The sequence below is a fragment of the Panthera tigris genome, chromosome A1, assembly GCF_018350195.1.
Source record: "Panthera tigris isolate Pti1 chromosome A1, P.tigris_Pti1_mat1.1, whole genome shotgun sequence".
Lineage (NCBI taxonomy): Eukaryota > Metazoa > Chordata > Mammalia > Carnivora > Felidae > Panthera > Panthera tigris.
In genome coordinates, this window is record NC_056660.1 from 61,218,509 (window position 1) to 61,228,242 (window position 9,734).

The following is a 9,734-nucleotide window of genomic DNA, read 5'->3' on the forward strand; positions in this document are numbered from 1 at the left end:
TAGAGAAGCTATGACAAGTCTTTCTCAGTTTACCCTGCTGTGTGCTTTTTGAGTTGTAATTTTATTATAGCACTAGAGCAAATAAATTTTACTTTCTTTATTTTGTATTGCTTTGATCTCTATTATTTCTGTTTAATATATGCAAAAGATACTAAAGTTTTCTCTCATTTTCTTATCTTAGTTTATGATCTAATTTAGTGTGTGTGTGTGTGTGTGTGTGTGTGTTTTCTGTCATCTTGGCATTTTTAGGAGATAGTGGGATTTGCTTAAAGTTCCTATATCAACTTCATTATGACTGGCTGTCGTCTCCAGTTTATAATCCAAACAATTTTAATGCAGGTGGCATTCACTTGAATGAACATGTAAGGGTAGTTTCTAACATTACATTCCCCAGAAGAGTATATGCATTAGCCGTAGTGAATCATTTGAATCAATTTGATTGTTGCTAGTGGCTACTGTTCAAATTAAAATCTTTGGAGACTTTCAAGTATGAACATGACTTAATCACAGTAAACTTTTAGAAATATTATAGTGGCAAAAGTCTATAGATAGAGGAGTAGAAACAACACAGGTGGGAAGTTCTGTTAGGCCATATTGGATGAACCCAGATGATAAGGGCCTGGACCAAGAGCTTGGCTGTGAGTAATAGAAGGAGAAAATATGTTAAATATTAGTAGATTTTGTGATTCATTGAATGCAGGAAGTGGAAGATAAGTTGATAATAACATAATTTTTAAAAATAGAATTCAAATGATTTGTAGGATTATATAACAGAAGCCCATATAATTCAGTATTTTATTATTGAAACTTTTGTCATTATATCTCAGTATGAGCTATTATAACAAAGTACAAAAGGCAGCTTATAAACAGCAGAAATCTATTTCTTACAGTTCTAGAGTCTGGAGGTCCAAATTACAGTGTCAGCATGGTCAGGTTCCAGGGAGAGCCCTCTTCATAGTTGCAGACTACAGACTTCTTGCTGTGTCATCACGTGATGCAGGCAAGATCTCTTATAAAGGCGCTGATCCCACTCATGATGGTTCTTTTCTCAAGACCTTATCTATCTTGATTACATCTGAAGGCCCCACCTCCTAATACCATTGCATTGGAAGATAGGGTTTTAACATATGAATGTGGCAGGGGACACAAACATTTAGTCCATAATATATTACTTTTACAAGAACAAGTATTCAAGAGTATAATTCCAAAAACATCTTTGGAGAGCTATGAAATTATATCAAGAGAAAGAACAGTCTGTGGACATATAAAATGCCTGAGTTGAGTCATGGTTCCCCTTGGTAATGGCTATATAAACTAAAAGATCTAGAAGCCAGAAAACACACTGAATTTTGGTAACAGATTCTTCAATTATTCTTATAAAGCTACAGGTTATTTTGAAAGTTTGATAATTAATCATTGACTAATGAACTGGTCAGTGATTAAAAGAAATTTGGGGCTTTATATTATTTAGATAATAAAGTATTTTATTTCAAACTTTATTTTGTAATGTATTTTAGAATCAGTCCATGATATATTTTTTTGGAATGTTTTTCAACTTAAAATAACAATATTAGTTATTTAGCGATAATTTTTCTTTTGAAAAGTTCTTAATTGCTATTACTTAACGAATTCTTCGTTGATATTGTGAGATTTTTATCTATGGCCTAATACCATCATGTCTGAAATAAATCCCATGTTTGGTGATGGGAGATGCGATTTGTGTGTGTGTGTGTGTGTGTGTGTGTGTATGTGTGTTGTGTGTGTGATATGGTTATTTTTCTTTACTTTCAATTTTCTAGCGTAACAGTTTTTCAGAATATAGAGGTAGAGAAGTTGTATTTCCAATATGTTCATATCATAGTTACAGTCATGCCTGATTCAGTATTGTTGGGATTTAAGAAAGCTCAGTTAAAAACACGATCTTTTTCACACTCTCCGGTATGTTTGTCTGGGACATTTCTTCTCTGCTCCTCACTTTTGCATGGAGAGGAGCTTCCACTGCAGTATTATCCTGGACATTGTCATGTGTCTTCACTCACTTCCAGTGGGGAAGAGATAAATTATCTAGTGCATGAATTTGGTAAGGTAGACAGAGAATTAATGTTCAGACCCTTCTGATTCTCTTTGGGATCTTTGCTTTGCAAACAATTCTGCAATCCCAAGCTGACGTTGCAATTCCACTGTGGGTTAGTCAATGCCTAGACACATAATTTTAACGTGAATTTATCCATAGACCTAAGCCACATTTTCCAAATATTTTATTATCATAAAGTGTTATTTTCATTTCCAACTGTTCTTCCTATTTGCCATTTGATTTCAAACTGGGTAAGGAGAAAAAAGGAGGGAAGTATTAGCTATTAAACCCTTAAAACACCAGCACGTGGCATTTAATTTTAGAACCGGAAAACTGTTCTTTTTTTCTTGTAGTCCCTTCTATAAAAATATACAACTGTTCAGTATAGTCATATTAGAAAACAGTAAAAGGAGTAGCACTCCACTGAAAAAGGGAAATATCAAGGATTTAAATCATGGGTCACTGTAGTAATACTGCTTGACACATATTATTTATGTTCTCTGATTATTGTAACTCTGATGAGTTTATTTGTAAGCTGATGGGCTAGTCCTGATGACCCTAGTGTTTTTTGAAGTCTGAAGTCTTTTATAAATCTCAATAAAGTTCTTTCTTGAAACAAAAATGAAATAACACCCTCCCACACACACACTGCAAACAAAAGTGAATAAATCAACAAATAATTATTTCAAATTTTAAAAGACCTATAGTTTAACAGATAATACCACCAAAGTTCTTGAAGTCCAAAATTATACTTTTAAAATGATAATTTTTTAAATGATGTCCAAATGATTTTTTTTTAAATGTGCTATATGCATTTAACCCATCTGATATAAACTCATTTTCAGAACATGGTAGTATCTATCCGTGATTTGAACATTAGCAACGTGAGATTACATTTCTAACAACTAAAAGGAGTGTATTTGAGAGCCAAGTAAATGATCCTGAAAATAGCTTTACACCAATGGCTTCTAAATGAAATTTAGGACAGTAACCTTAATTTCACCAGCTGTTCTTACTGGAATAGAAAGTCTCATGAAAAACACAAAGCTGCAAACAGGGATTTACAAACACATGTTGTAGGTGGTCAAGCAAGATCTTAAAACAACAAACTTTCTAAATTGAAGCCAGAATTTTTTTTTTAATCTGAGTACATATCACCACTTCTCCAAGTAAGAAGAAATTGTTTCATGCACACAAAGACTTATAAACTAATATTGGGGAACCATTAAATATGATTTATAGTTCAAAGTACCATGTTGTATATATTTTTCTATTGATACTCTTTATGAACCATCAATCAGATGCTGCAATAATCTTCAACAAGTAACAATTTTTTTTAAAAATCTGCATTTAGATATTTTGCTACTTACTTGTATTTGTTCCAAACATATAAAAATGTAACTATGTTTGAACATTTAAATAAGGAAACTACCTAATATTTTTGATCTCTTTTTACATAGAATTACTTAAGCAAGAAAGAGCCAAGATATATATTATAAGCTTAAAATATACAAAAAGCTATAAGTACAAGATTGACTTCTACTTTGTCACGTATTTAGCACCTCCAATTAATACATTCTCTTGTGCATTTTAGCCTCTCCTTTTATGCTGTATCATTTTCATTAACAAGCACACATTCAACTATTTTTAAAACAAACCAGAATGCCTTAAAAACCCACCTGTCCTCATTCTAGCTATTATCTCATTGTGTACTCCCCTTCTCACATGATAAGTTGGAGAGTTGTCTCCATAGGATGCACGCACTTCATCATTTGTCTTTCACTCTCTGAGTAACCCCTCATTGCATCCACTCAAGATAATCAAACAGAATAATTTCTTTCCAAAATAAATAGTGATTTATATGCTGCCAAATCCAGTGACCATATTTTCAATATTCATATCATTAACCTCTATTTGTCATTCATTGTAACAGAACTCACTCTCTTCTTTTGACTTCTAGACTTCGACAATGTCCACTCCCCATCCACAATTTCATTGATTTTAATTTGTGTCTTTGATTGGTTCTCCCCATACTGCCTATTGTCTCGATTTTGACTTTTGCCAAGGCAATTTTCTGGGCCCACTGTTTTCCTATCTCGACGATCTGCCTCTAATGTATTTTTCATGTTTTAAATTTTCCTTTCCCATGTTTTCAGTGGAGCCCATATGCTGACATAATGAAATATTTTAAATCCAGATAAACTTCTCTCTGAACATCAGACCTATAAGGGAATCATAGGTATATAATACATATCCAATAATAAACACTTGATTCTCCTACATACTTAATGTTCCTTCAAGTTCATTTCAGTAAGTGGTTCCACCATATACCACATTACTCAATATTATGTCATGGGAATATTTCTGGATATGTCTAATTTCACTCATAATAAAAACCAAATGCTTTAACACAGAATGTGATGTCCTGAATGTTGTGTCCACCACCTAACTCAGAGAATTTTGCCTCCACAAAAGTAGAGTAGACAAGCTATTCCTTAGTATGTTTGCTAAATACAACTACAACCCCTGGAAATTGTATATATAAAAAAAGAAATAAAAGACAACTTTATAAGATGGAAGGAAGTCACCAGGAAGCTTAGACCCAAAGTATAACACAGTGGTGAACTCCTTGTTTTCTTTTTGCCTCATTTATCTCAGGCTTGGATATGAAGGAGTCAGCCACCCAACGACACCAATGGATGCAGACAAAGAGAAAAAAAGGAAAGAAAATGGAAAAAAAAGCCTCAACAAGAACTGGCTCTCTCTAGTCAAAGGACCAGGGAAAAAGAAGCTTAACAAGACAGAAAACACTTAGGCAAGACATGCTCTCTTCCAGTCAAATGCCATAGAAAGATGTATGGTCCAACTCCTACCTATGACAGAAAATGCCAAGTGAGGAGCCTCAGAATCCCCTCTTCTGAAACTGTAACAAGGTACTCCAACACTCCTGTCATATTGGTGTCGAGAAGGCCCAGCGGGAGTCAGGACGGTTGGGTGCATGTGTCTCTTTGAATCAGTATTTTTGTATCCTTTGGGTAAATACCTAGTAGTGCACTGCTGGAACATAGGGTAGTTCTGTTTTTAACTTTTGGAGGAATCTCCATACTGTTTTCCACAGTGGCTGCACCAGTTTGCATTCCCACCAACAGTGTAAGGGGGTTCCCCTTTTCCTGCATCCTCACCAACACTTGTTTCCTGTGTTGTTAATTTCACCCCAATGTTTATGGCAGCATTATTAACAATAGCCTAATTATGGAAAGAGCCCAAATGTCCATAGACCAATGAATTCATAAAGAAGTGGTATGTGTATGTATATATAGACATGTATATAGAGACATGTATATATAGACATGAATATGACTCAGCCATTTGCAATGATGTGGATGGAACAAGAGTATAATGCTACTTGGAGTCAGTCAGTCAGCGAAAGACAAATACCATATGATTTCACTCATATGTGGAATTCCAAAAACAAAAGAGATGAACATGGGGGAAAAAGGTAAACCATCAAACAGACTGTTAACTATAGAGAAAAAGATGACAGTTGATGGAGGGAGGTTGGTGTGAGAATGAGCTAAGTGGGTGATGGTTACTAAGGAGGGCACTTGTGATGAGCACTGGGTGCTGTATGTAAGTGATGAATCAGAACATTCTACTACTGAAACCACTATTACATTATATGTTAACTAACTGGAATTTAAATAAAAACTTAAAAAAAAGAAGGGGCGCTTGAGTGGCTCAGTTGGTTGAGTGTCCGACTTCAGTTCAGGTCATGATCTCACAGCTTTTGAGTCAAGCCCTGCATCAGGCTCTGTGCAGACAACTCAGAGCCTGAAGCCTGCTTCAGATTCTGTGTCTCCCTCTCTCTCTCTGACCCTCTCCCACTCATGCTCTGTCTCTCTCTCTCTCTCTCTCGCAAAAATAGAGAAATATTACAAAAATTAAAAAAAAAACTTAAAGAAAAAAGGAGTCAGGATGATGATCTTCACTGACTATGAATGGCCCTACTCTTTCACAGTGTCATGGGAAAGCACAAAAGTAGCCTGGACTTATTACATCCCTTCGACAATAATGAGGTGCCTCTGTATGCCACTTGTCATACCGAGATCTCAAACCAAGTGAAAACGAGAATGAATGGATGCAAAACCTGAGATGACAGAGATATTAGAATTAAAGCAGTCATAGTGAAATGCTTCATTGAGAATTGTGCACACACATGAAAAAGCAAAAATCAGAAAAAAATCAGAAAAGAAATGTAGGGTGTAAAGAAGTACCAACAACAAATTTCCAACTGAAAAATACAATTACCAAAATAATATTAATAATAAAAATTTTAAAACCTTCATAAATGGAATAAACAGGATATTGGAAGGACCAGAAGAAAGACTGGATGAATGAATAAATAAACCAAGAGAACTTACCCAATATGAACAATGGGGTGAGAAAAGAAGGAAAATAAATGAATAAAGCCTTAGAAACCTATGAGAATAGAATGAAAGACCTAATATTCATGTTATTGGAGTCCCAGGACAAAAGGTGAAACAGGACACATTTTAAAAGTACTCAAAGAAATCATGTATTCCAATTTGGAAATGCTAAAAACCTACAGATTCACAAAGCTAAACATCAAAACATATCTTAGTCAAATCTTGAAATCTAAAGGCAAACAGGAAGTAATCTGGAAAGCAAAAAGAGAAAAATGACACCTTACCTACAAGAAAAAAAAATTTTTGAATGACAGCAGATTTCTCATCAAAAATCAAGAAAGTCAAGAAGAATAGGATAAAAACTTTTTTTCAGAGCTGAAGAATACGTACTATTCACTCAGAATCTTATATTCAGTAAAAATGTAATCTAGAAATGAAGGGGAAATCAATATATCTATGGATGAAGGGTTTGTCACCAGTTTATCTATCCTGAAAGAATGACCTAAGGAAGAAGTTCTGTAAAAAGAAATAAAATGATCTTTTTTTTTTTAAAGAAAAGGTACATTGGAATGTAAAAATTGAAGAAAGAACATAGTAAGCAAAAATATGGGTAAATACAATATAATTCTCTTTTGTTGAGGTTCTAAATTATGTTGGATGTTGAAGTAAAATTGTAACGCTGTGTGATATAGTTCTGATATATGTAGAAGAAATATTAAAATAATTATATTCTAAACATAGGAAGATGAGCAAAAGGATGCAAAGTGAGATAATATTTCTATACTTTACTCACACTGTTAAAATGATGACACCAACAGATAAGTTATGTGTATAATGTAATACCTAGAACAGCCACAAAAATCACTATAGATAAGTAAAAATGGAATCCCCAAATGTATGGGTAGCTTAAAAGAAGGCAGGGACATAAAAACAGAAAAAAATATATATGTAAAATGAACAAACAGAAAATAGAAAAATAAAATGGCAGACAAAAGCATTAACAAATCATTAAATGCAGATGGTCTACATAGAACAATTAAAAGACAGAAATTGACAAAAGGGATTAGAAATCATAACCCAACCATATGCTATCTACAAGAAACTCACTTCAAAGATAATGATATAGTCAGCTTGAAAGCAAACACATGAAAAAAGACATATCATAAAAATATTAATTAAAACAAAGTAAAAGTGGCTATATTATAACAGATACAGTTAAAAATATGTTGGATTGCCTTTTCTTTTCCAAATAAAGACAAAAATTCCAGGATGCAAGAAATAAAATTACTAAATTGAAAAGAAAGTCTCCCGGAGTTTATTTGGGCAACACTGTGCAACTTCCCACACACCAAGGAAAGAACTGTATCTCCAGAGCTTCAGGAAAGAGTCGGGGGAGGTTTGTTTAACTATAATGTTCTAAATTACCATTTTCATGTGAAGAACACTGGAAGTCATTTGTAGCTATCGAAAAATTTTAAAAGTATTACTATCCTTATATATTTACTAAATAATCTGTGCAACTTTGATCTTCAAACCCTATTTGATTATGTCCTATTAAAAAAATAAAATTTCTTACAGCCCTACAAAAATATATTTTCTTAAGGGACACCTGGGTGGCTCAGTAAGTTAAGTGTCCGACTTTGGCTCATGTCTTGATCTCATGGTTTGTGAATTCAAGCACCACATCAGACTCTGTGCTGACAGTGTGGACCTGCCTGGGATTCTTTCTCTCCCTCTCTCTGCCCCTCCCCAATTGTGTTCTCTGTCTCTCTCTCTCTCTCAAAATAAATAAACTTAAAAAACTCTTTACTTAAAATTACCCATGCATATATCTTGCATAGATGCATACATATACTGTACATATAGATTATGCACATTATAGATGCACATATATAGTCACTATAGATTATGCATGGTATAAATCAGCAGAAATACAGTGGACAATGTAGATAAACATATCTGGGTATTGAAGAATATTTATAATTCCACAGGTGTCAGTGATCTCCAGTAAGTTAGTTCTTATTTTCCCTAACCAAGAAAAAAACGAAAACACAAAATACAAACAAACAAACAAACAAACCCAAAACAATTGCATCTTTTATCCTAAGTAAATTCAGGCACATGGTGGAATTCTTTTCATTGTAACTTATGTTACATTCTTCAAATTCTGCCCTTTTCTATCTTCGTTTTATCACTTTGTTTGAAGGTATGTTTATATCTGAATCGACCTCCTATCAGTCTAGGCCTCACAAAATATGTTAGTGGACAAGTTTTCCTGTGTCCCTACCGAGACTTTCCATCTCCCCAGTTTGCAGGCAAATAATCAGATCCCACTAACCTTCTTTTTATTCAAATTTCAGTATAGTTAACATACAGTGTTATATTATTTTCAGATATACAATACAGTGACTCAACAATTCTATGTATTACTCAGAGCTCATCATGATAAGTGTGCTCTTTAATCCTCATCACTTATTTCACCCTTCCCCCCATCCCCTCTGGTAGTCATCGGTTTGTTCTCAATAGTTAAAAGTCTGTTTCTTGGTTTGTCTGTCTCTTTCTCTTTCCCCATGCCCCTGCCCTTTGCTCATTTGTTGTGCTTCCTAAATTCTACATCTGAGTGAAATCATATGGCATTTGTCCTTCTCTGACTAACTCTGCTTAGCATTATGCTCTAAAAATATGGAACGCTTCACAAATTTGGGTGTCATCCTCACAAGGGATCCTGCTAATCTTGTGTATATCATTCCAATTTTAGTATATGTGCTACCAAAGTGAGCACTGTAATTGGTTTTTAAATAAGCATTATTTAAATTATGCATTATAATGTGCAGTCCAAGTAAACAACAATGAAAGATCATACACCTAGTCACACATCTTCATACATCTAGATTCATTCTTGTTCTATCAAGGTGTCCTTCTGGCTAACACATATCTAGAATCACTCTTGTTGCAACGATCTCCCTATGGCTATTTCTTTTTTTTTTGCAGTCAATTTACATTGAAGTAACTCCTCAGCACTTCCTTATATTAGAAATACAAATCCTCTCATGCTTTGAAAGTTCTTTCCTCCTACGTGATGTAGCAGCTGTTTGGAGAGATTCTTAGAGCATGTTGCATCTCGGAGGGGAAAGGAATAATCCTGGGCATGTTTTCTCAGTTTTCCTGGCAATGAACAAGTGGTTTTGGCCTCCAATGTTTTTTGTATGCTTCTATTTTCCTTGACATGATCT

General features: G+C 34.2%; 1 non-coding gene across 1 annotated transcript; it reads right to left on the reverse strand.

Moving 5' to 3' along the window:
* Window positions 1-9,177: 9,177 nt before the first annotated feature.
* Window positions 9,178-9,283, reverse strand: LOC122232091. The gene has a single exon (XR_006209446.1). It is a non-coding gene; the product is annotated as a U6 spliceosomal RNA (small nuclear RNA).
* Between the last annotated feature and the right edge of the window lie 451 nt (window positions 9,284-9,734).